The following is a 27,940-nucleotide window of genomic DNA, read 5'->3' as shown; positions in this document are numbered from 1 at the left end:
TGTAAATGTTTTAAATGACAGGATCAGTAACACTGCTATACCAAGCTGAGATAAAAGGAAAAATCTATAATACTCATCCTTCACTGTCTTGACATTGGAAGATTTACCCATTTTTAAGTTATTAATAAGTGTTAACAGAATATTGCTTTTAGAACTACCTGGTAGCCATTGTCCAAGATTGCTTTCTACATTTCTCATGAATCTAGCACACCACTTAGTTTTTCACTAGAAAAGCCTCTAAAATTGTGACATACAAGAAGTTAATTCTAGGATAAATCAATTCAGCCTGTATTGGAGAGTTTACACCTTAGTCATTTATTTGCCTAACATCAATCTTGCACATAATAAGTTGGTGTTTTCACTTACTAACTGTGCAAAGTTGAGCAAATTATCTACCTTCTCTTTTCCTCAGTTTTTTCCTCCTAAAATGTGTATGATAAAATAAAGTAACAGAACACATATCATACCTGGGACATGTATTAAGGATTTAATAACTCTAGCAATTTTGCTATTTTTAAAGTTAAATGAACCTGATTATACATCGCCTTAATGCTATCTCAGTCCAAGGCCAAGACTTAGCTATCCTGGAGGTGAGACTATCTTTAAGTCTCTAAATCCAGGACAAGATCAAGGTTCCAGGGAGTCACTGGAAGGATCCCAGGATTAACCACAAAACTAGACAGAACAATTTTCTGGGAGTCCAGGAAGTCCTTGTTCAAAGAATTCTAAATTTATAACAGGTATTTTTTAATGTATTCTATTTCATAATATATGAGGATTTTAGTGTGTCTTTAATAAAGAAAAGTTAATTTTCAAAAGATAACAAGGACACATAGTCCTAATTGATTTCAAGTTATTTCAAATAATTTTTAGCAATTGCTCAGTAATAACCATGAAGGAGGTTCCATTAACATGATTTTCTCCTGTTTCACTCTCTTGATTTAATTACTCTTGGAAAATATTCCCCTATCCAACCTGGACTCCCTTAGGGAGTGTTAATACAGTAGGTCATCCAAACTCGGGCCCACCCAATAGAATAATGCATAGGCTGATGATGTAAGCAGGTTGGCTTTCAAAATAACATGGTTATAGTGGCCAAATAAATATTACTGTGACATGTTTTCTGTTTGTTTGTTTGTATAGTTGGACTTCAGGTTCTTGCCATATATAAAAGCTTCTGCTCTGGTAAAAAGATACCACTAATTCTATTCATTTATGTATATTTATTGATCATGGTCCAAATATATGGTTGAGTTCCTTTACTAGTTTTCTTTCAAAAGAGCCCAGTAAGTGGTATTATATGGATATGCTAATGATAGAGGCTTGATGGATCCAATTAAACATTTTTTGTATCATTGTAATCATTTTTATAGCTATAAAACAGAAATACTTATCATATATATGTTTATACTTTCATAATGCATTTCTCACTGACTTAATTTCTGCCTCTAATGATTTCTCTACCTGTCAAATAAGAATACAGATATGCTTCTGTTACAGACAGAGCTAACATCATATAAAATACTGAATATATATTAAAATATTGCTTGCTCTATAACAAAACTAGTAAATATAAGTAAAAATAATTTTCCTTCACAATCATTTTTAGAGAGAAAGAAGGCGGGGAGGGACAGATAGGGAGAGAAGAGAGAAAAAGAGAGAGAGAGAATCTTAATCAGGCTCCACAACCAGCATGGAATCCAACTCCACGCTCAATCTCACAACACTCAGGGCAAAGCCTAAATCAAGAGTCGAATGCTTAAGGGACTGAGCCACCGAAGTGCCCCTCTTTCACAATCTGAATGACAAACATATTAGAGACTAATAATCCTGGTTCCAAACTTATTGTTTTCCATAGGTAATCACTTAAACAAGCAGGCCTATAGACTGAATATTTTAGAGTCTTCTAAGTGTATACTTTATTAATGCAGAATTTTTATCTTTCATTATATTTTGTTTAAAAAGATAGATTTTTATTTTATGTAGCAGAAATTCATTTGTAAATGAATCAGGGCCTCCATTCATTGATTTCACTTTCAATTGGAAAGATAGGCTAAGTATTATTGATCTATTTGTATTCTAGTGAGGAAAAAAAGTCAAGATAGGCATTACCAGTCTTTCCTACATAATTAAATTTTGGCTTTAACCTACTTATATAAATATCGAATTGGGGAAGATTTTTTTTAAGGGGAAAAATTGGGGGTGGGATTTGCAGCTGGAAGGGACTTCAGTTGGTCAAGTCACTTTGCTTATTAGAGACAAAGTTTTGTCATTGCTCTACATTAGAAAGGAAAGCAAAATATGGAACATTTTATGAATCTGCATTTTGTCCTGGTGCAGAGGCCATGCTAATTTTCTCTGTATTATTCCATTTTCAGTATATGTGTTGTCAAGTGAGCACAGAAAGCTCTTTTTATCATTTTTATTTTGTTATGAGATATACAATGCACCCAAAATATTGCATATATCAGGTGTTTAGAATTTCAAGCTTTATAAGTTATTTAAAACACATAAAGATTATATATTATATAAATTATGCATACATTGTTTAAAACTATTATATAAATACACATATAAATACATGTTCCATGTAACCTCTGATCATTCAAAAAGCAAAACAAAACAAAACAAAACAGAACACAGCTTGCACATGAGAAGTCCTGTTCAAAATTCTCTTCTCTTAGGGATAACCAATATGCTGAATTTTATAACATTGATTTTCCTGACTTCCTTTATAAATTTTCCTACCTATGTATTAAGCAAGCTTTGTTTGCTACAATTCTGCAGGTATTCTCTTGTGTTCATTTGTTCAGTATTGTTTGTGAGATTCATCTACGTTGCTGTGTATAGATGCAGCTCATTATTTTTCAGAATCATACTGTATCCCACAACATAGATGTATTAGAATTTATTCATTCCATTGTTGTGGGGCACATGGGCTGTTTCCAGTTTTGGACTATTAAGAAAAACACTACTCTATCCTTGTACAAGTTTCTATAGGGCAAGCATTTAGGAATGTAATTGAAGGATCATATGAAATGCATATCTTCAAATCCACCAGATGTAAAACTGCTTTCCAAATGGTAGTACCAAAATGTAGTACAATCAGCAAAATATGAGTTTTATTGGTTATGTGTTTTCCAACAATTAGGGTTTTGAGGCTTTTTTTTTTGTACTTTGCAGATTTAATTTTCATTTCTGTGCTACAAAATCAGATTAAGCACCTTTTTATATGTTCACAAGTTACTTGGATTATCTTCTTTGGTGAAAAATATGTTAGAGTTTCTTGTTTTTTTTTTCTATTAGGCTATTATTTATTTTTTTAAACAAATTTTAAAAAATTTAAATTTAAAATTTTTTTTAAAAAAATTTAAAAAATTATTTATTCTATTAGGCTATATTTTAGTGACTTTCAGGAATTATTTATATATTTTGGATATGAGACCTTTGTTGGATATATGTAACAAATACCTTTTCCACCTCTATAGGCTATTGTTTCACTATTATATTTTTGGATTTATAGTGCAGAAGTTTTTGGTCTTGATGAAGTCCCAAAAGTTCAGTTTCGCTTTTGTTTCCTTTGCTTTTGGAGACATATCTTGAAAGAAGTTGCTGTGACCGATGTCAAAGAGGTTACTGCCTATGTTCTCCTCTAGGATTTTAATAGATTCCTGCCTCACATTGAGGTCTTTTAACCATTTCGAGTTTATCTTTGTGTATGGTGTAAGGGAATGGTCAAGTTTCATTCTTCTGCACATAGATGTCCAATTTTCCCAGCATCATTTACTAAAGCAACTGTCTTTTTTCCACTCTCTATTTTTTCCTGCTTTGTTAAAGATTATTTGACCATAGAGTTGAGGGTCCATATTTGGTCTCTCTATTCTGTTCCACTGGTCTATGTGTCTGTTTTTGTGCCAGTACCATGCTGTCTTGGTGATCAATAGATTCAGTTGGTCAGGTAGTAAAGCTTGTAATCAGGCAACATGATGCCCCCAGTTTTTTTCTTTTTCAACATTTCTTTAGCAATTCAGGGTCTTTTCTGGTTCCATACAAATGTAAGGATTGTATGTTCCAGCTCTTTGAAAAGTGTCAGTGGAATTTTGATTGGGATGGCATTGAAAGTATAGATTGCTCTAGGCAGTATAGACATTTTAACAATGTTTATTCTTCTGATCCATAAGCATGGAATGGTCTTCCATCTTTTTGTGTCTTCTTCAATATCTTTCATGAGTGTTCTGTAGTTCCTCGAGTACAGATCCTTTACCTCTTTGGTTAGGTTTATTCCCAGGTATTTTATGGTTCTTGGTGCTATAGTAAATGGAATCGATTCTCTCATTTCCCGTTCTATATTTTCATTGTTAGTGTATAAGAAAGAAACTGATTTCTGTGCATTGATTTTGTATTCTGCCACATTACCGAATTGCTGAATGAGTTCTAGTAGTTTGGGGGTGGAATCTCTTAGGTTTTCCATATAAAGTATCATGTCATCTGTGATGAGAAAGAGTTTGACTTCTTCTTTGCCAATTTGAATAACTTTTATTTCTTTTTGTTGTCTGATTGCTGTTGCTAGGAATTCTAGTACTATGTTGAACAAGAGTGGTGAGAGTGGGCATCCTTGTTGTGTTCCTGATTTCAAAGGGAAGGCTGCAAGCTTTTCCCCATTGAGGATGATATTTGCTGTGGGTTTTTCATAGATAGATTTTATGAGGTTGAGGAATGTTCCCTCTCTCCCTATACTTTGTATTGTTTTAATCGGGATCATTTTAATCAGTTATCTTGTCAAAGGCTTTTTCTGCATCAATTGAGAGGACCATGTGGTTCTTCTCTCTTGTCTTATTGATTTGTTCTATTACATCGATTGATTTGTGAATGTTAAACCACCCTTGCATCCCGTGGATAAATCCCACCTGGTCATGGTGGATAATCTTTTTAATGTACTGTTGGATCCTATTAGCTAGGATCTTGCTGAGAATCTTGGCTTCCATATTTCATGTGGGATATTGGTCTGAAATTCTTCTTTTTGATGGGGTCTTTGCCTGGTTTGGGGATCAGGATTATGCTGGCTTCATAAAAAGAGTGTGGAAGTTTTCCTTCTGTTTCTATTTTTTGAAACAGCTTCAGTAGAATGGGTATTATTTCTTCTTTGTATGTTTGGTATAATTCTCCAGGGAATCCATCAGGTCCTGGGTCTTGTTTTTTGGGAGGTTTTTGATCACTGCTTCAATATTGTTAGTGATTCTCATATCAGATAAATTATATTTTAAACTAAAGACTGCAGTCAGAGATAAAGAAGGGCACTACATCATTCTTAAAGGGTCTATCTACCAAGAAGGTCTAACAATTGTAAATATTTATACATCCAATACGGGAGGAGCCAACTACATAAGACAACTATTAATCAAGATAAAGAGTCACATTGATATGAATACATTAATAGTAGGGGATCTTAACACACGACTCTCAGTAATAGATCATCCAAGCAGAAAATCAATAAATCAGTAATTAATAAATCAATAAAAAATAAACAAGAGCTTTGAATGACACATTGGACCAAATGGACCTCATAGATATATACAGAATATTCCACCCTATAACAGCAGAGTACCCATTCTTCTCAAGTGCACATAAAACTTTCTCCAGAATAGACCACATACTGGGTCACAAATTAGGGCTCAACCAATACCAAAAGACTGAATATTCCCTGCATATTTGCAGACCACAATGCTTTGAAACTGGAACTCAACCACAGGAAAAAGTTTGGAAGGAACTGGGAAGAAACTGGAACTCAACCACAGGAAAAAGTTTGGAACACTGGGAAGCTAAAGACCACCCTGCTTAAGAATGTTTAGACCAACCAGGAAATCAAAGAAGAACTTAAACAATTCATGGAAACCAATGAGAATGAAGACACATTTGTCCAAAACCTATGGCATACAGCAAAAGCGGCCCTAAGGGGGAAATACATAGCCATCCAAACCTCTCTCAAAAAAACTAAAAAATCCAGAAAACACCAGCTCTCTTTACACCTTAAAGAACTGGAGAATCAACAACAAATTAAGCCAACCCCACAGAAGAAGGGAAATAATCAAGATTAGAGCAGAGATACTAGAGATACATTAGAACACATCAACAAAGCTAGAAGCAGCTTTTTTGAAAGAATCAATAAGATCCATAAACCACTGGCCAAACTAATCCAAAAGAAAAGAAAGAGGACCCAAATTAATAAAATTATGAATGAAAAGGGAGAGATCACGACTAACACCAAGGAAATAGAAACAATCATCAGAAATTATTATCAACAATTATATGCCAATAAGTTAAGCAACCTAAATGAAATGGATGCATTCTTGGAAACTTACAAACTTCCAAAACAGAATCAGGAAGAAATGGACAACCTGAATATTTCCCACTGATTTAGAATACGATCTGTCTTATAGTATCAATGAAGCATATATGCCACTATCAGTTTTCATTTTCTCTACTATTTTACTTTACCCTACCCTGCTCTATCTTAGAATTACTACCAGTCCATCCTATCTCATCTCATCCTATCCATACCATAGCATCCATACCATACTATACCATACTACACCACAGTATATTCACTGTCTTATTTGTGTCAGCTCTATAATTAGAGTTTATTAATAATAAATTATGGTGTTTGACAAGTTCTCCCAATTTATTCACCCTGTTGAGTGTCTCTTGGCTATTTGCAGATTTTGACTTTCTATAAAAATCATAGATTCTGCTTGTCAATAGTCATAAATACTTCTTGTGATTTAACTTAATTTTGGAACAATTTAAACCTTTGAAATTTAGTCTTTCAATTCATAATTTATTTAGATTTTCTTTAACATTCTTGATAGAGTTTTACAATTTTCCTGATAAGGTCTTGCACATTTTTTGTGAGACACATTCTGATTTTAAAAATACTGTCACTAATAAATAAATAAATAAATAAATAAATAAATAAAAATACGGTCACTTCTAGGGGCAGCTGGGTGGCTCAGTGTGTTAAAGCCTCTGCCTTTGGCTCAGGTCATGATCCCAGGGTCTTGGGATGGATCCCCACATTGGGATCTCTGCTCAGCAGAGAGCCTGCTTTCTCCTCTCTCTCTTTCTCTCTCTGCCTGCCTCTCTGCCTACTTGTAATCTCTGTCTATTAAATAAATAAATAATAATCTTAAATAAATAAATAAATAGAAATACTGTCACTTCTTTACCCATTCATCAGTTGATGGACATTTGGGAGATAGGGAACAAGCCATAGTGACTCTTTTTTTTTTTTTAAGATTTTATTTATTTATTTGACAGAGAGAGATCACAAGTAGGCAGAGAGGCAGACAGAGAGAGAGAGAGGAGGCAGCAGACTCCCTGTTGAGCAGAGAGCCTGATGAGGGACTCAATCCCAGGACATTGAGATCATGGTCTGAGCGGAAGGCACTGATCCACCCAGAGCCACCCACTGACCCACTGAGCCACCCAGGCACTCCATAGTGACTCTTAATGATAGAGAACAAACTGAGGGTGGATGGAGAGAGATAGGTGGGGTGGATGTTAAAGAGGGCACTTTTGATAAGCACTGTGGAATCACTGAATTCTACTCCAGAAACCAATATTGCACTGTATGTTAACTAGCAAAGTTAAAATTTAAAAAATACTGTCACAGGTCAAAAATTTTTCCTTCCTGGCTGCTTGCCTATAATGTTAGGTTTAAGGGTAATTTCGGTATCATATTTTTCTAGGAATTGGCCATTTTCTTCAAATTTTCAAATATGCTGTTGTAGGGTTGTTCACAATATTCCCTTACTATAGTTTTAGTCTGTATCATTTGTCATTCTGCCTCATTTTCATTCCTGATACTGGTTATTTGTGCTTTCCATTCTATTTTCATAATCAGATTTGCCAGGAATTCATCAAATTTCTTTAAAAAAATTTACCTTTTGGATGAATTGTTTTACTTTAAAAAGATTCATTGCCTATTGCTTTTATATTATAATATATAGATTTTTATTATTCAATTATTTTTAAAAATATTTATGATAGACTCACGAATTTTTCAGATATTTCTTAATTTCCAAGAGGGTAAAGATTATCTAGTTATCTTCATTTATCATTCACTTACAGCTTATTAGTATCATTACTAGTACTACCATTGTTAGTATTATTGATATCATTCATTTATAGTTTATTAGCATTATATTCAGAAAATATACTCACATAATTTTAATCTTGAAGTTATTTTTGAGACCTGACTTAAGGCCAGCATAAGTTAAAGTTCTATAAATGTCCTGTGTGTTCTTCCTCTAGTTGAGTGTTTTATTTATGTCCTTTAAGCAAGTGTTATTAAATCAATTTATCAAACTACATCCTTAACTGATTTTTTGAGTGTTTGTTCTATAAATTACTAAGAAAGATATAGTAAAACTCTCAATATAGTTCAGAATTTTTGACTTCTCTTTGGTACTTCTTTAGTGTTTGCTTTATATTATTTAAATTTACATCTTTGCTTTATATTATTTAAAAAATAATAAAATTCTGACTGGTGTGAGGTGATATCTCATTGTGGTTTTGATTTGTATTTCCCTGATGCCGAGTGATATGGAGCACTTTTTCATGTGTCTGTTCGCCATCTGGATGTCTTCTGGGGATAAAAATATATGTTTATAAAATAAAAAAAAAAAAAAAAAAAAAAAAAAACCTTTGTCAGGTGCTTCTAAAAAAAAAATAAATAAAATTTATTTTTTAGAGCAGTTTTAGGTTTAAAACAAAATTTTATCTTATAGAAATTTCTCTATATACTCTCATCCTTTATATATTCAAAGTCTCTCCCATTATTGACATACTTCCACTCCCCACCACAGTAGTACATTTGTTATAATCTATGAACCTACACTGAGACTTCATAATTATCCAAAGTCCATAGTTTCCATCAGGGTTCACTCTTGGTGTTATACTTTGTTAGTCTGGACAAATGCATAATGACATGTATCCAACATTATGGTAACATGTAGAGTAGTTTTCACTGCTCTAAAAATCCTCTGTGCTATGCATCTTGACCCCTTCTTCCCAACCCTGGCCCCTGGCAATACTGACCTTTTTACTATCCCCGTAGTTTTGCCTTTTCCAGAATGTTAAATAGTTGGAATCATACAAATAATATTTTCAGGTTAGCTTCTTTCACTTAGTAATATGCATTTAATGTTCCCCCATGTCTTTTCATGGCTTATCTCACCTGCTTTCCTTGTTAAATAGTATTCCTTTGTCTGATGTGCTGCTGTTTATTCATTGATCTGTTCAAGGATGTCTTGGTTGCTTTCAAATTTTGGAAATTATTAATAAAGCTGCTATAAATATTTGTGTTCCAATTCTGTGTGGATGTAAGTTTTCAATTCATTTTTTAAAAAGATTTTATTTATGTATTGGAGAGAAAGACTGTGAGTGAGAGAGAGCACAAGCTTGGGGAGGAGGAGAGGGAGAAGCAGACTTCCTGTTGAGCTGGGAGTTCAATTTGATTCCAGGACCCTGGGATCATGACCTGAGGTGAAGGCAGATGCTTCATTGACTGAGACACCCAGGCACCCCAAGTTTTCAATTCATTTGAATAAATACCAAAGAATGAGATTGCTGGATCATTTAGTAAAAATATTTCTAGTTTTATGAGAAAGTTCCAAACTGTCTTCCAAAGTGACTGAATATTTTGCACTCCTATCTGCAATGAATGAAAGTTCTGTTGCACCGTATCCTTGTCAGAATATGGTATTGTCATCATTTTAGATTTTAGCTCTTATTATAGTTATGTAGTGATATCTTGCTGTTGTAATTTGCATTTCCTTGAGGACATAGAATGGTACATCTTTTCATATACTTATTTGCCATTTGTATATTATCTTTGGTGAAGTGTCATTAAGGTCATTGTCCTATTTTTTAAACTGGGTTACTTATTTTCTTTTTGTTGAGATTTAAGAGTTCTTTGTTTATTTTTGATAGTAAAAATTAATTAGGTAAATGTTTTGCAAATATTTTTGTCGGCCTGTCTTCTCATTCTCTTGACATTGTCTTCAGCAGAACACAAATTTTTACTTTTATTGAAGTCCAACTTATCAATTATGTCTCATGCATCATGCCACTGGTGTTCTACCTAAAAAGTCATAGCTATGCCTAAGGTCACCTAGATCTATATTTTCTTCTATATTACATTCCAGGAGTCTAGGAGTTTTCGATTTTATATTTAGGTATGCAATACATTTTGGGTTAAATTTTGTGAGTGGGAAAATGTCTGTGTCTAGATTCATTTTTTTTTTTAATTATGAGGATAACCACTCTGTTCCTGCACCATATGTTGAAAAGACAGTCTTAATCTGTTTTTATTATCTTTGCTCCTTTGTCAAAGATCAGTTGGCCATATTTGTATGGGTCTGTTTCTGGGCTGTCTATATTCTGTTCCATTGACCTGTTTGTCCCATTGACCTATTCTTTTGCCAATAGCACAGTCTTGGTTACTGTAGGTTATAGCAAATCTTGAAGTCAAATATTGTTGGTCCTTTACATTTGTTCTTTCCTTCAATATTGTGTTGGCTACACTGGGAATATAAATTTTAGAATCAGTTTGTTAAACAAAATGACTTGCTGGGATTTCATTTAACCTATAGATCAAGTTAAGAGGCACTGAAATCTTGCTAGTATTGAGTTTTTCTAACCATGAGCATGATATATTATCAATTTATTGAGTTCTTTTACTTATTTCATCAAAGTTTTGTAGATTTTCTCATACAGAATTTGTACATATTTCGTTAGGTTTATACCTAAGCATTTAAGTTGGAGGTGGCAACATAAATGGTTTTGTTTTTTTAACTTCAAACTTTACTGTTCATTACTAGTATATAGGAAGGTGATAGGCTTATATTGATCCTACAACTAAAACTTTGTTACAATTGCTTATTAGTTTCAGAAGTTTTGTTGGTTCTTTCAAATTTTATATATAGATGATCACGTCATCTGAAAAAAAAATCATTTCTTTCTTTCTATTCTGCATACCTTTTATTTTCTTTTCTTGTGTATTGCATTAGTTAGGATTTTTAGTACAAGGTTGAAAAGAAGTGGCTAGAGTCAATATCCTTGTCTTGTACCTGATATTTCTATTTCTTACCATTAAGTGTGATGTTAACTGTAGGGTTTTTGTAAAAATTCTTTATCAAGTTGAAGAAGTTGCCCTCTATTCCTGGTTTATTGAATTTTTATCTTGAATGTGGACTTTGTGAAATGCTTTTTTGCATCTATAGATATCATGTGATTTCTCTTTTTTAGCCTGTTGATGTGATGGACACACTAATTTTTAAAAATTTTTAAAGATTATTTATTTGAGAGAGAGAGAGAGAGAGACAGAGAGAGAATAGGAGTAGGAGGGGCAGGGCAGAGGGAGAAGCAGACTCTCCACTGAGCAGGAAGCCCAATGTGGGGCTCAATCCCAGGCCCCCAGGATCATGACCTGAGCAAAGGCAGACACTTAACTGAAAGTCACCCAGGTGCCCCATGATTTTTGAACATTTAACAAGCGTTACATACATGGGATAGATCCCTATTGGTCATTAGATTATGTATAATGTGCATGATTCTCTTTATAAATTGTTGGATTTGATTTACTAATTTTTTTTGAGGATTTTCTGTATCATGTTATTGGAAGTCTGTAGTTTTCTTGTATAGTCTTTGTCTGTCTTTAGTATTAGCTTAATTCTGCCCTTACAGAATGAATCAGAAAGTATCCCATCTGCTTCTATCCTTTGAAAGCGATCACAAAGAATTTGTATAATTTCTTTCCCAAATGGTTCATAGAATTCACCAGGAACACTTTTAGGCCTGGCACTTTCCATTTTTGAAGCTGATTATTTTTGGTTTCATTGATACTCTATTGAATTTCCATTTACAATTGTATTGATTTCTTCTCTAATTCTTTTTTTTCTCCTGCTTATTTTTTATTTAATTTACTCTACCAAGTTTTTATTTAATTTACTCTACCAAGTTTCCTAAGGTAGAAACTTAAATGATAGATTTTATATCTTTCTTCTTTTCTAACATATGCAGTTTTTGCTATAAATTTCTCTCTAAGCACTGCTTTTGCAGCATCCCACACGTTTTTATGAGTGATGTTTTCATTTCAATTTCATTGAATTCAAAACTTCTATTAAGTTAAAAATATTTTTAAATTTCTCTTAGTTTAGTAAAGCTTTCATTTCTCCCTAGAGACTGTGTTTTTTCTTACCTAAATATAAGGATTCCAGCTTTATTTTGGTGTTTTTGTGATCTATTTTTCCTATCATTTTGCTTTCAAGCTCACTGCACCTTTAGAATTTAAGTTTGGCTTTTGAATTAAAAATATCTAGAAGAAACTGTTATTTGCTAACTAAGTTATTTAAGTACATGTAATATAAGTACTGGTATATTTGATTTTGTATATATACACATGTATCTTATATATACATACTTAAATGTGTGTGTGTGTGCGTGTCTTATTTTGTGCTTTCTATTTGCCTGAATACACTGTATTCTTTTCTTTCTTTCCTTTTTTTTTTTTTTTTTTTTTTTGAGAGGGAGAGACGTAGGGGAGGGGTGGAAAGATAGGGAGAGAGAATCTTAAACAACTGTCAGGGTCTTAAGGGTCAAGACCCAGAGATCATGACCTCGACCAAAATCAAGATTCAGACACTTTACCAATTGAGTGACCCAGGCACCCCTGGATACACTATATTCTTTCCCTTTACTTTCTTGGCTTCATTTTGGATTCAGTGCTTCTTTTATTTTATTGTTCTGTTTTGTTTTTTTCTTACTAGTGTGAAAATAACATTGTTGATATATATTCATTTTAATTTTTCTTCTGGAAATCATAATACACACGGTTAACATAATCTAAAATTAACCATTTTTTCCCTTCTGCTAGGGAATACAAGAATCATAGAATATTTTAACTCAATTTCACTCCATTTTGATTTATATGTAAATTTTCTCTGATTTGACTTGTGACATTTAATTCCACAAGATGTGATTATTGCTATTCGTATTGTCAACTTATATTTGATTTTACCAACATATTTCCTATTTCTTATTTTTTTCTTTCTTCTTGCCACATGGATATTTCATCTGGGATTTTCTTGAGAAAAGGACTGTGCCTTTAAATAAGTTTGTTTAATAACTGCCTACTAGTAGCAAACTCAGTTTTTGTTAATATGAAAATGTCTATGGTGAGGTCAGCTGGGAAGATGGCAGAGTAGGAGGACCCTAAGCTCACCTCCTATCATGGATACAAGTAGATAACAATCATAATCAGCATAAATAATCTGGAAAATGACCCAAAGACTGGTAGAACAAACTCCAAAACTAAAGGAAGAGTGAAGACAGTGAGAATGAAACTGACTGTGGATGTCCTCATTTGAAAGGAAGCTGGTGGCACAGAGAAGGGTAGAAAACAGACTCTTGCACCAGGGAGCCCACAACACAAGGAAGACCAATCTCCGTAATTTTGCCTTTGAAAGTGAAAGGGGCTGAAATTTTGAGGGTTCCTAAAACCAGTGGGACCTAAATCTTGGAATTTTAAAAATCACTGGGCTTGGCTCTGGGAAAGTACAGATAGCCTTAGAAAGGGGAGTCCCCACACTTAAAAAGATAGCATGACAAACAGTCCATGCAGTTACAGTGTAGACCCAGCGTTTGAGAAACACCAGGGGTAGATGGGAGGGAAAGTGATTTGCTCATCTTAAGGTGTGGCCCAGAAAGACAGGGACCATGGGGACACCTCTCCAGGAAAAAAGGAGCTGGCAGGTGCCATTTCCCTCCCCTCTCCTCCAGCATAGACAACAGTCACCTGTGGAAATCAGCATGGTGCTAACACTCAGTACATACCTTATTTGCACCAGGCATTGACCCCTGTGCTTAAGTGGATCAGCCCTTCCCAGTCATGCTCCCTTCAGCCCCAGTGCTATGGGTCCCATCTTAAGAAGACCAGTGCAAACCCTATTAACCATTTATCCTTACCCACATGTTGTGCAGGACCTTGTTTCCAAAGATGGCAGGGGTAGATCTTTCATAGACAGACCACCTCACACCCTGCTGGCCATAAGAGGCAAAAAGAGTCTCTATAGACCACTGACTTGAAGAAAAAAAGAGGCCAAACTCAACAGCAGAGCACATGCAACACAGAAAGGAAACACTCCATGCAACACCAGGCCCTGGGGAACAGGGAACACTGTACTACTACAGGGCACTATGGGACCTCTTCTTCATAAGGGTGTTATCAATAAGAACAAGAAAAATGGCTGACTTTCCTAACACATAGAAATAGAAAAAGAAAGTCAGACAAAATGAGGAGACACCTGCAGATTGAAAGTGAGGGGATAGAGAAATATTATCATGCAAATGGATGCCAAAATAAAGCCAGTGTAGCAATACTTATGTTGGACAAAATACATTTTAAATAAAGACTGTAATAAGAGACAAAGAACACTATATAATAATAAAGCGGACAATCCGAGAAGAGGATAAAACAAAGGTAAATATTTATGAACCCACCATGGGAGCACCCAGATACATAAAACAATTAGTAACATAAAAAATAATTGATAGTAATACAATAATACTAGGGGACTTCAACACCCCACTTATATTGATGGACAGATCATCCAAGTAGAAAATCAATAAGGAAACAATGGCTTTAATTGACACACTGGACCAGGTGGATTTGACAACTTAAATCAGTAAAACACATATTCTTTTCAAGTGCACAAGAAACATTCTCCAGAACAGGTCAAATATTGGGCCAAAAATAAGTTTCAACAAATTAAAAATATTGAAGTTGTACCATACATCTTTCCTGACCACAATGATATGAAACTAGAATTCAACCACAAGAAAAAATCTGGAAAGAGCACAAACACACCAAGGTTAAATAACATGCTACTAAACAATGAACGGGTCAACCAAGAAATCAAAGAAATAAAAAATTACATGAAAACAAATGAAAATGAGAACACAATGATCCAAAATCTTTGGGATGTAGCAAAAGTGGTTCTAAGTGGGAAGTTTATAGCAATACAGGCCTAACTCAAGAAGCAAGAAAAATCTCAAACAAGCTAACCTTACACCTAAAAGAACTAGAAAAAGAACACACAAAACTCAACCCAGCAAAAGGAAGGAAATAATCAAGATTAGAGCAGAAATAAATGATAGAGCAACTAAAACAAAACCAACCAACCAAACAAAAAAAACCAATACAACAGGTCAAGGAAACCAGGAGCTGGTTCTTTGAAAAGATCAATAAAATTGATAAACTTCTAGTGAGACTGATCAGAAAGAAAAAAGAGAGAGACGGAGAGAGAGAGAGGACCCAAATAATCAAAATTACCAATGAAAGATAAGAAATAGCAAACAAGACCACAGACATACAACTGTATGCCAGCAAATTGGACAACCTAGAAGAAAGGGCTAAATTCCTAGAAACATATTCTCTACCAAAACTAAAGCAGGAAAATTACAAAATTTGAACAGCCCAATAACTAGCAATGAAATTGAATCAGTAATCAAAAAGTTCCCAACAAACAAAAATCCAGGACCATATGGCTTCACAGGAAAATTCTACCAAATATTTAAAGTAGTTAACACCCATTCTTCTCAAAATATTCCAAAAAATAGAAGAGAAAAAAAACCTCCAAATTCTGAGGCCTATATCAAATACCAAAACCAAATAAAGACACAACAACAACAACAACAAAAAGAGTACTATAGGCCGCTATATCTCATGAATATAGATGCAAAAACCCTTAACCAAATATTAGCAAACCAAATCCAATAATATGTTAAAAAAATTATACTCCACAATCAACTAGTATTTATTCCCAGGATGCAAGAATGGTTCCATATTCACAAATCAGTGTGATATGTCACATCAATAAAAGAAAGAATAAAAACCATATGATCACTTTGCTACTTTATCTGTTTACCAGGGACAGGGAAATTTATATTTAGTTTTAAATCTTATATGATGAGAATAGACATTAATCTTTGCAGTAAACACACCTCTTACTTAGGGTTTTCTAAATCCCACAGTTGGCAATTGCAGGATAAATTATATCTACAAAAAATCATTTGCTGAATAACAGCTAAACAAGGTGAAATATAGTCTCTTAAAGAATCCAGTTCTAAAAGCTTTTATTTATTAATTTGACAGAGAGAAATCACAAGTAGATGGAGAGGCAGCCAGAGAGAGAGAGAGAGATAGGGAAGCAGGCTCCCTGCTGAGCAGAGAGCCTGATGCGGGACTCGATCCCAGGACCCTGAGATCATGACCTGAGCCGAAGGCAGCGGCTTAACCCACTGAGCCACCCAGGCGCCCCAAGAATCCAGTTCTAAATGCTATGTAAATAGTGCTTGCTTCAGCAGCATATATATACCAAAATTGGAATGATATAGCGATTAGCATGGTTCCCACACAAGGATGACACTAAATTATTAAAAATTCACAAATTAATACTGATTTTTAAAAATTTTTTAATACTGATTTTAATAACAATCAAATATGATTTGACATAAACCACAGCCCCGCCATTTTGCCTTACTAACGGATGTGCCCTCCACCAAAAAAAATTATTTGGTAAAATAAAATTCTGTAAGCCAAGCATTTTTTTTCATTTTTATCAGTTTTTGGACAAAAATAAGGCATAAAGTCCTAAATCTTAAATTAATAAAATTTTGTTATATTATTATTTCAGAGTTCTCATCATTTCCTCCAAACTGTGTTTAATTATCTGTAGTTTCTAGCACTTCTAATTTCTCTGCCCCCACAGAGATTTATAAACCAACAGTTAGCAGACACTCTCTCGGTTAACTGCTAGCCTCTCCTTTCTGGGTCTTCCCCCTTCCCTCCATATGCACATTGTAAAGAGAATCCCAGTGGGCATGTTTACTAAAGAGTCACTGGGACTCTGGGACTCTGGATGGGAAGCATACTTGCCAAAAAAGTTATATAAGGTAACCCAATCTTCTGGAATGGGTAGAGTTGGAACCGGAATCAGAACTGATTCATTCTGTTGCTCTGATGGCTGGAGCATTGACATCTCTAAATCTGGAACTGTTGGGAATAGTATTTTTGACCCTGGGGCCTGGGAAGCAGAGAGTCAGTCAACAGTGAGAGGGAAGAGTAAAGCTGAGACAAGTGAGAAAGAAATCCTGAGGTATAGAAGGCTCTAACTCTCTTGCTTCCTTAAGTTCAGTTGCAGCGCTAATAACCCTCCCCCTATTTTTAATTATGCTAGTTCAAAAAGGTACCATAATTGCAGCTCCAAAATTCCCAAGTTTGTATGATTAGGGAGCTGATGTATATAGCTCTGGCATTCAGTTATCTATAATTTCTAGCACCTGAATTTCTGCTCCCTAAAAGTTAAGATTTAAATATAGTTATAGAGACCTGTAGTAGAGTAGTATAAAATTTTCATCCCTCAGATTACTGCTGATGTTATGAAGCTTCACTTAGATATGTTGACTATTTGTATAAAGAGATGAAATCTGTAACCCACCCAGTAACATTCTAGAGCCCTGACCATGTGTCAGGCTTTCTCCTAAATATGTTAAATGCATTATCTCAGTTAATCTTCACAAACACTCAGTGAAGTAGGTACAGTTATAACCAGGGATGAGAAAAGGGAGGCACAGCAAGAGTCTGGTGACTTGCTCACAGGTAGTAATGCCGGGTCAGGCACTCAGACCTGGTAGTCTGACCAAGGCATTTTGTTTTTTGGGTTTTTTTGGAACAGCAAATTTCTCCCATATATGTATTTAATTATTTTTAATTGAAGTATAGCTGACATATAATATTATATAAGTTTCTGATGCATAACATAGTAATTCAACAATTATATGTATTATAAAATGCTCACCATAATAAGTGAAGTTACCATCTGTCACCATAAAACTTCTTACAATATTATTGACTATGCTCTATGCTGTACTTTACATCCTCATGACTTTTTAACTGTATAACTAGAAATTTGTACCTCTTAATAGCTTTAACCTATTCTATGTATTCCCCCTCTGGCAACCATCAGTTTGTTCTCTGTATTTATGAGTCTGTTTCTGTTTTATTTTGTTTATTTGTTTGTTCATTTGTTGTTTTTTTATATTCACACATAAATGAAATTATATAGTATTTGTCTTTCTCTAACTTATTTCACTTGGCATAATGCCTTTTCAGTCCACCCATATCATTACGAGTGGCAAGGCTTCATTGCTTTTTATGACTGAGTAATATTACATTGTATATGTATATACCACACTTTCTTTATACATTCATCTATCAGTGGACACTTGGGTTGCTTCTATATCTTGGCTATTATAAATAATGGTATAATAAACATTGGGGTACATATTTATGTAAAAAAACTCCATATGATCATTCCAATAGCTGCAGAAAAATATTAGACAAAGTACAACATCCATTCATGATAAAAATGCTTTGCAAAGTAGGTCTAGAGGGACTATATCTCAACATAATAAAAGCCTTATATGAAAAACACACAGCCAATACCATACTCTATGGTGAAAAACTGAGAGCATTTCCTCTAAGGTCAGGAACAAGACAAGCATGCCCTCTTTAACAACTTTCATTCCTCATAGTACTGGCGATTCTAGCCACAGCAATTAGACAATATAAATAAATAAATGACATCCAAATTGGTAAGGAAGAAGGAAAACTCTCAGTATATACAGATGACATGATATTATATATAGGAAATCCTAAAGACTCCTCTAATAACTATTAGAACTGGTAAATGAAATTAGTAAAGTCGCAGGATACAAAATCAATGTGCAAAAATATGTTGCATTCCTATACACTAATAAGGAGTAGTAGAAAGTGAAATTAAGAAAACTAACTTATTTACAATAGCCCCCAAATAATAAAATATCTAGGAATAAATTTAACTAAAAAGGGAAAGATTTGTACTCTGAAAATTATAAGATACTGATGAAAGAAATTCAAGATGACTCAAAGAAATGGAAAGATATTCCACGCTCATGGATTGGAATAACAAATACTGTTAAAATGTCCATACTACCCAAAGCCATCTACACAATTATTGCAATCCCTTTAAAAACATTAATAGCATTTTTCACAGGAAAAAACAATCCTAAAATCTGTATGGAGCCACAAAAGACCTCAAATAGCCAAACAATCTTGAAGTGAAACACAAAACTAGAGGTATTACAATTTCAGAATTGAAGTTATATTATAAAGCAGTACTAATTAAAACAGTAGAGTGCTGGCACAGAAATAGACCTATAGATCAATAGAACCAAGTAGAGAGCCCAAAAATAAGGCTACAGTTATATGGTCAATTAGTCTTTGATAAAGGAGGAATTAATACACAATGTGAAAAAGACAGTCTCTTCAACAAATGATGTGGGGAATACTGAACTACAACATACAAAAGAATCAAACCAGACCACTTTCACTACACACAAAAATAAACTCAAAATGGAATAAAGGGTTAAATGAGAGACCTGAAACAATAAAAATCCTTAAAGAGAGCACAGGCAGTAATCTCTCTGACATCAGCCATAGCAATATTTTTTAGATAGGTCTCCTAAGTCAAGGGAAATAAAAGTAAAAATAAATTATTAGGACTACATCAAAAATAAAACGTTTCTGCACAGCAAACAAAACAACAAAACCAAAAAGCAACCTACTAAATAGAAGATGATATTTGCAAGTGACATATCTGATAAAGTGAAAGTATTCAAAATATATAAAGAAGTGATACAACTCAACACCCCAAAACCAAATAATTCACTTAAAAATGCACAGGAGACATGAACTGACATTTCTCTGAAGAAGATATACAGATGGTCAACAAAAACATGAAATGATGTTCAACATTATTTATCATCAGGGATATACTAATCAAAACTACAATGCAATATCACTTTACACTTGTCAGAATGACTGAAATTAAAAAGACAAGAGACAAGAAGTGTTGAAGGAGGTGGAGAAAAAGGAACCTTTTTGTACGGTTGGTGGGAAAGCAAACTCGGGCAGCCACTATGGAAAACAGTATGGAGGTACTTCAAAAAATTAAAAATAGAACCACTATATGATCTAGGAATCACACTAGTGGGTATTTACCCTAAAAATACAAAAGCACTGAATCAAAGGAACACGTGCACACTTGTGTTTATTGTAGCATTATTTATAATAGCCAAACTATGGAAGCATCCCAAGTGTCCACCAATAGATGAATGGAGAAAGAAATTATTGTATATACACACAATGGAACATTACTCAGCTATAGAAAAGAATAAAATCTTGCCATTTGCAACAACACAGATACAGACAGAGTGGATAATACTAAATGAAAGAATCCAGAGAAGACAGATATCATATGATCTCACTTATATATGTAATTTAAGAAACAAAAACAAATGAGCGAAGGGAAAAAAGAGAGAGAGAGAGAGACAAACCAAGAAACAGACTCTTAACTATAGAGAACAAACTGGTGGTTGCCAGAGGGGAGGTTTGTGGGACAGGGAGAGATGAGGAAAACAGGTGATGGGGACTAAAGAACATACTTATGATGAAAAATAAGTAAAAATATACAATCGTGATTGAAAACAACAACAAAAAAGTAAATAAACTTGTACCGAAAGAAAGAAAGAAAGAAAGAAAGGAAAAAAATGTCTCTGTTTGCTCTTATTCTGGTGAATTTCAGTTTGATAGTAAATTTCATTCATACAACTTTCAGATCTTTGAAGATACCCTACTCTCTCCTAACTTCTCATGTTGGTTTTAAGACATTAGCTGTCAGTCTAACTGCAACTTCACTGCTAATGTGTGTCCTCTTTTTCTCAGTAAGATTTTTTGTTTTGCGTTATGTAAAATTTTACACTGATAAGTAGCTCTGAATTTTTTTTTTAATTTATCCTGCTTATGGCTCAATTTCTTGAATGTGTCAATGATGTTTGTTATCCATTTCAGAAAAATTTTCAGTCATTATCTTACTGGATATGGCCATTGCCTCATTCTATCTTGCCTATATTCCAGAATTCTATTTAGGCATAATGAAACCTTTTCTAACTTTCTCTCTGTATTTTTATTTCCTAATTTTTTTCATATATTGGCTTCTCTGATCTAGATTCTAGATAATGTTTTCTCACACATTTTCAAGTCCATTATTTCTTCAGCTTTGTTTGATCTGCAAGTAAACCCATATTATAGATCCTAATTTCAATTATTTTATTTTTCATTTCTAAAATTTATATTGTTTTCTCAAATCTGCTCTCCTTTGCAGGTATTCCTGCAAGATAGCTTCTATTGCTTAAAGTAAGTATATTTATCTTATAATCAGTGTCTAATAAAACAAATATAAATTATTTGTACATTTTTTGTGATGTCTATTTTTCTATTGGTTTGACTCATAGTGCCTTATTTTATTATAAATAAAGATATTTTTTTCCAGAGATTATATGATTTCAATTTTATCAGCTATGTAGAGATACTATCAGGTTGCCATCATGTTACAATAAATTTACATGTAAGCTTGTTCTTAAATTATATTATGAATTTATGTTTGTTTCAGAAAAAAATTTATCTATCCTTCTTTATTCCCCCGCATGGAAGTTTTTTGCCATTTGTTAGCCCTCTAATTCTTTCACTTTTTCTGTCCAAATTTATTCCTCTATTCCAATATCATAAAACTCATATAATGCTGCTTCATCCAAAAGCATTTCTGCACCTTAAGTTTTAACAATTCTTTATCTTTTGTTTTCTATGTACTCACTGTAAGTACAAGTCAAGGCATCACATACAACAAAAGGATTCTCAGTCTATATACAAGAAATATTAACCATAGTTGGCTTTTAGTGTATTTCACTAAGTTGGAAAAATAGATTATTAAAATACTGCTCATCTTTTTTGAATGATGCAAATTTAATATAGTTTGGTGTGGTGGAGAGAGAATTGAATTACAAATACAAATCACTCCAAATCTTAGTTTCATCAATTATAAAGTGGGACTAATACATGACTTGCCAATCTGTGAGGAAAACTTATGAAATTATTTATGTACTGTAAATAAGAAACTACTATCATTTTCTTGTTTCTGGTAGATACAAACCTTAGAAATGACAATTTTGGTTTTTGAGCCAAGGTTTGCATGATTTCAAGACTTTTTCCTCTCTCTGTAAAAGAATATTACATGTTTCCTGGGATAAAAAGTTTGTGCTAATTCACATAGCACCTCAGTTTTAAAATATTTTATGTTAGTGTTTTTTTCCATTTTATTTTATTTTATCTTATTTCTTTTCAGTGTTCCAGCATTCATTGTTTATGCACCACACCCAGTGCTCCATGCAATACGTGCCCTCCATAATACCCACCACCAGGCTCACCCAACCCCCCACCTTCTCCCCTCCAAAACCCTCAGTTTGTTTCTCAGAGTCCACAGTCTCTTAAGTTTTGTTTCCCCCTCCAATTTCCCCCAACTCACTCCTCCTCTCCATCTCCCCATCTCCTCTGTGTTATTCCTTATGCTCCACAAGTAAGTGAAACCATATGGTACTTGACTCTCTCTGCTTGACTTATTTCACTCAGCATAATCTCTTCCAGTCCCATCCATGTTGATACAAAAATTGGGTATTCACCCTTTCTGATGGAGACATAATACTCCGTTGTATATATGGACCATATCTCCTTTAACCATTCATGCGCTGAAGGGCATCTTGGTTCTTTCCACAGTTTGGTGACTGGCTATTGCTGTTATGAACACTGGGGTACAGATGGCCCTTCTTTTCACTACATCAGTATTATCTTTGGGGTAAATACCTACTAGTGCCATTGCAGGTCATAGAGTAGCTCTACTTTTAATTGTTTGAGGAATCTCCACACTGTTTTCCAAAGTGGCTGCACCAACTTGCATTCCCGCCAATAGTGTAAGAGGGTTCTCCTTTCTCCACACCCTCTCCAACACTTGTTTACTGTCTTGTTGATTTGGGCCATTCTAGCTGGTGTATCTCAATGTGGTTTTGATTTGAGTCTCCCTGATGGCTAATAATGATGAACATTTTTTCATGTGCCTGTTGTCCATTTGTATGTTTCTTTGGAGAAGTGTCTGTTCATGTCTTCTGCCCATTTTTTTGATGTGATTATCTGTTTTGTGTGTGTTGAGTTTGAGGAGTTCCTTATAGATCTTGGATATCAGCCCTTTGCCTGTAGTGTCATTTGAGAATAACTTCTCCCATTCCCTGTGTTGTCTCTTTGTTTTGTTGACTGTTTCCTTTGCTGTGCAGAAGCTTTTTGTCTAGATGAAGTTCCAAAAGTTCATTTTCACTTTTGTTTCCTTTGCCTTTGGAGACATATCTTGAAAGAAGTTGCTGTGGCCGATGTTGAGGAGATTACTGCCTATGTTCTCCTCTAGGATTTTGATAGATTCCTGCATCACATTGAGGTCTTTTATCCATTTCAAGTTTATCTTTGTGTATGGTGTTATTAGTGTTTTTAAAACTACTCTATAGTTGATAAGCAGTAAGTAGACACTCATGGTTACTGACAGCATTCCTCAACACAAATCAATCAAGAAGATGGGATAACATTTGCAATTCATTTCTTTCTTAAATTGAGAAATTAATGTTTTTCTACTTCAAGAACTCTGAGGGTTTAGCAATTTGATCACACTTTCAGGTAGAAGACTAGCCTGATACTGTTTTATGAATATTACCACACGATACAAGACTCCTGGATCAGGGACAAAGGGCTTTATTATTCAAAGCATAGCAAGCAACCTGAGTATCAGCATATTTCTGGTGGTTCCCTTTGCTCCTTAATTTCCACAAGCGTGAAATGAAGGAAGTCCACGTAGATACTAAGCTCAAGGTAGGTTTGTGTCACAGCTGAACTGTCCTAAGTTTAGGGCTCAAGTATCTTATAATGGGTTATAAATTAGCTGCTTTTGTACTGGTGAGAAAACATTACCTCTGTTCTATTGGACAGCAAGCAAATCAGCCATTTGCTTCAGAGTAGATATCAACTTAATCTCATAAGGCTGTTTAATGTATAAACTTTTTTTTATTAATTTTTTATAAACATATATTTTTATCCCCAGGGGTACAGGTCTGTGAATCACCAGGTTTACACACTTCGCAGCACTCACCAAAGCACATACCCTCACCAATGTCCATAATCCCACCCCCTTCTCCCAAACCCCCTCCCCCCAGCAACCCTCAGTTTGTTTTGTGAGATTAAGAGTCACTTATGGTTTGTCTCCCTCCCAATCCCATCTTGTTTCATTTATTCTTCTCCTACCCACTTAAGCTCCCATGTTGCATCACCACTTCCTCATATCAGGGAGATCATATGATAGTTGTCTTTCTCTGCTTGACTTATTTCGCTAATGTATAAACATTTTTTAAAAGGTAGTTAGTGCCACACTTCCAGAACATTTAGAAATGCCAGAGAATTGTCTCATGACATTACCCCTGGTCAATTTTGAATGTGAAGCCAGTAACACCTCTCCTTTCCTTCTATTAGAATTCAGACTAAAGTAACCCTATAGAAATAGTTAATCTATCAAATATCTCTTCTTAATATCTATGATTGAGTATTCAATTTGTTAAATTTTACTCTTTATAAAAGTTTTCTTAATTTGAAAAACAAATAACTAAGCCAAACCACTTATACTTAAGTTTTAAAAGGAGAAAACAAAAAAGGGAAAGAAAAAAATCAACAAGTTCTACTATCTTCAGGTTAAAATATGCTGTTTTGTCTTTTTTTGTGGAGGGGGGCAGCACAGAAACATAAGTAGCCAAAAATTATTTGAGTTTTTCAGTAAGCATAGATAAGAAGTATGCTTTTATCATAAATTTACTCATTCTCCAAGTATATAAAAAGCTATTATTCAGAAAGTATTTCCCATAATAAAGTAGAGCATTACAGAATTCTGTGAGGTTTTCTTTTTTTAACAACTCATACATAATTTTTATGGCAAGCATGCTCATTGTGCTTTTCCATAATTTAATATCTGAATAGGTTTAGTAGAAATTTATAAATTCCTCTGAGACAAAATATGGAAAACTTTATTTCAAAATTATTCCTTATTTTCCAAAAGCTATCCACAAGAGAAAAAGAAACTCTGTGTTTTCTATTACAGCTGGTATATTAAGAACATTTTAAAATGTCATTCATTTCCATATTCAGAAATATGACATTAAGAAGTATTTTGTGGGAAAATATGGCTTCCTGATAAAGAGAAGAAATACTGTGGCTGACTGTGGAGTCAGCCAGATATAGGTTCAAATTCACACTATTCTTATATAAGTTCAAAACCTTAGCTTCATTCTCTAAAATAAATAAATAAATAAGGGGATAATTAAATTTTTCTTACAAGGATGTGTGAATATACAATGAAATACATAAATTCCCTAGAGAGTATTCTGGTTGTTCAACAAATAACATTCTATTCTCCTTTCTCCTGAAGCTGCTATCTCAAAATATGAAGACTGAATCTTAGACATTAATTCCTTGGGTACAGATATTTATTAGAGCTCCTTATCATATTGTCCAATTACGAACCTAAGGATAGGAAATTAGTCTTTATATATTTACTTAGTTGTATTCAAAGATAAATTCATAAATGAAAATGTATTTCTTAATAATGAGAAAACAATCACTTTATTTCAAATAAGAAAACTAAGATTCAGAAAAGTTAAGTGATTTACTCAGGATGCAACCGCTGGTTAGTGACAAATCAGGAACCTTCTTCTAAGTCTTATATTTGTGCCCTTTTCCTTGTATTGTGAATACCAAGGCAATTGGTGAGTTTTTGAGTTGTTTGAGACCACGGCTGAGTGTGTTCCACATTTATATAGGTCAAGAACACTCACTAATATATTTTGAGCTGCAGAGCCAGAAGACAGAAAGAATTTCTTAAGCAAGTTTATAACATTAGATGACAATCCAAAATAGGGGTGCCTGGATGGCGCAGTCAGTTAAGCTTTCAGCTCAGGTCATGAACTCAGAATCCTGAGATTGAGCCCCCAGTTCAGCTCGCCATTAGTGTGAGTCTGCTTAAGATTCTCTCACCCTCTCTCTTCTCCAACCCCTACTTTCTCTCTCTTTCACTTCCTCTCTCCATCTCTAAAAACAAACAAAAAAATTGAGTGTGCTATCTTTGAAAATTTTTAAAGATTTATTTATTTGAACGATAGGGAGCACACATGAGTTGCGGTGGGGCAGAGGGAGAAGACTTCCCTCAGAACAGGGAGCCTGACACAGGGCTGAATCTCAGGACCCTGGAATCTTGACCTGAACCTAATGGCAGCTTAACCAACTGAGCCACCCAGGCACCCCTTGTCTTTAGAATTTAATAGCTAATTGTATAGATCGTGCATAACAACAGTACACCATGTTCAACAATTTTTTCCTCAGTTCATCTAATTTTATGTTCTATCCACCTATTAAATTTACATCAATTTTAGTTAATTTTTATGATTTTATCATATTTCATCTAGAATTCCTACTCAGGTTTTTCAAAGCCTCCTAATTTTACCAATCTTTTGTTGATTCATTATGCTTTCAAATCCATTTTTAGTCATAGAAAGACCAAGTATTGTATGTATTTCATCAAATTAAAGATGGCTATTTTTATTTATTTCTATATCTGATAAATCTACTACCTGCCTGGATCAATGGACTAATTTTGTTGTTTGCTTTTTTTTGTTCATTTTCACTCTAGTAACTTGTATTACAAGGAGTTTAGTGATTTTGTTATTGTTTTAGTTTATGTTCTTTAAATCTATATTAATAAAAAGTTTTAGAGGTGTGAGTTTAAACTATCCCACTCAGAAAGATTTCTGACTGCTTCTGCCAGTTTCTGGAGGATACATATCCCTCACCCTGGAAAGATAACTCTGAAGCAATTACTTGCTACATCTATATATTTGTGTTTTCTTTCTTTTTATAATTTTTTATAACTTTTAACATTTTTATTTTATTTTTAATAATAATTATTTATATATAATTAAGATGTACAACCTGATGATTTAGTATACATGTATGAAGTGAAATGGTTACTAGAGACAATTAATGTATCATATCCTCACAGTTATCATTGTGTGTGTGTGATGAAAGCACCTGAAATCTACTCTCTCAGCAAATTTTCAGTATTCAATTCAGCATTATTATCTATAGTTATCATGGTATACATTAGATATCTAGACTTATTCATCCTTTGTCATTTCTGACTTCTGAGGAATTTTCTACCTTTTTTGTCAGCTTACACTTTATTTCAAAATACCTTTTGGAGAATTGATGCTACCCTAACTTCAAAACTTACTATAAAGCTACAATAACCAAGATAGTGTGGTATTGATAAAAGAACAGAAAAATAGATCAATGGAACAGAATAGACAGCCTCCAAACAGACCCCACACAATACAGCCAATGGAACAAAGGCAATACAATGGAGGGAAAAAAAAGTATTTTTAACTATTTGGGCTAGAAAAACTGGACATCCATATGAATGAGGGGGGGAGTGGGGAGAGACAGAGAATCGTAACACAGAACTTACACCTTCATAAAAGTTAACTCAAAATGAATCATAGACCTAAATGCAAAACACAAAATTTAAAAAATTCTAGGGTGTGACAGAGTAAAAAGTCTAGGTGATCTTGGGTTTGGTTTGGGTGATGACCGTTCACATACAAAATAATGCAGAAAATAAATAATTAAAAACTTCTGCTTTGTGAAAGACACTGTCAAAAGCATAAGAAGGCAAGCCACAGACTGGGAGAAGATACTTGCAAAAGACACGTCTAATAAAGAACTTTTATCTGAAATTTAAAAAAAAAAAAAAAACTCCTAAAACTCAACAAGAAAACAACCTGATTTTAAATTGGGTATGAATTTATAACATTG

General features: G+C 33.9%; 1 protein-coding gene and 2 non-coding genes across 4 annotated transcripts in view; 1 reads left to right on the top strand and 2 right to left on the bottom strand.

The window, feature by feature from the left end:
* Positions 1 to 27,940, bottom strand: part of LRRIQ1 (leucine rich repeats and IQ motif containing 1) — a 214,199-nt gene that overhangs the window by 38,380 nt on the left and 147,879 nt on the right. The window lies entirely within an intron of this gene.
* On the bottom strand, positions 2,296 to 2,401 carry LOC123392868. Its single transcript, XR_006607554.1, has one exon. It is a non-coding gene; the product is annotated as a U6 spliceosomal RNA (small nuclear RNA).
* LOC123392871 lies at positions 16,410 to 16,515 on the top strand. The gene has a single exon (XR_006607557.1). It is a non-coding gene; the product is annotated as a U6 spliceosomal RNA (small nuclear RNA).

This window comes from Mustela putorius, unplaced genomic scaffold (genome assembly GCF_011764305.1).
Source record: "Mustela putorius furo isolate JIRA1106 unplaced genomic scaffold, ASM1176430v1.1 tig00000640_pilon_pilon_pilon, whole genome shotgun sequence".
NCBI lineage: Eukaryota > Metazoa > Chordata > Mammalia > Carnivora > Mustelidae > Mustela > Mustela putorius.
Note: the sequence above shows the minus strand (reverse complement) of the source record. Positions and strands in the feature narration are given on the sequence as shown.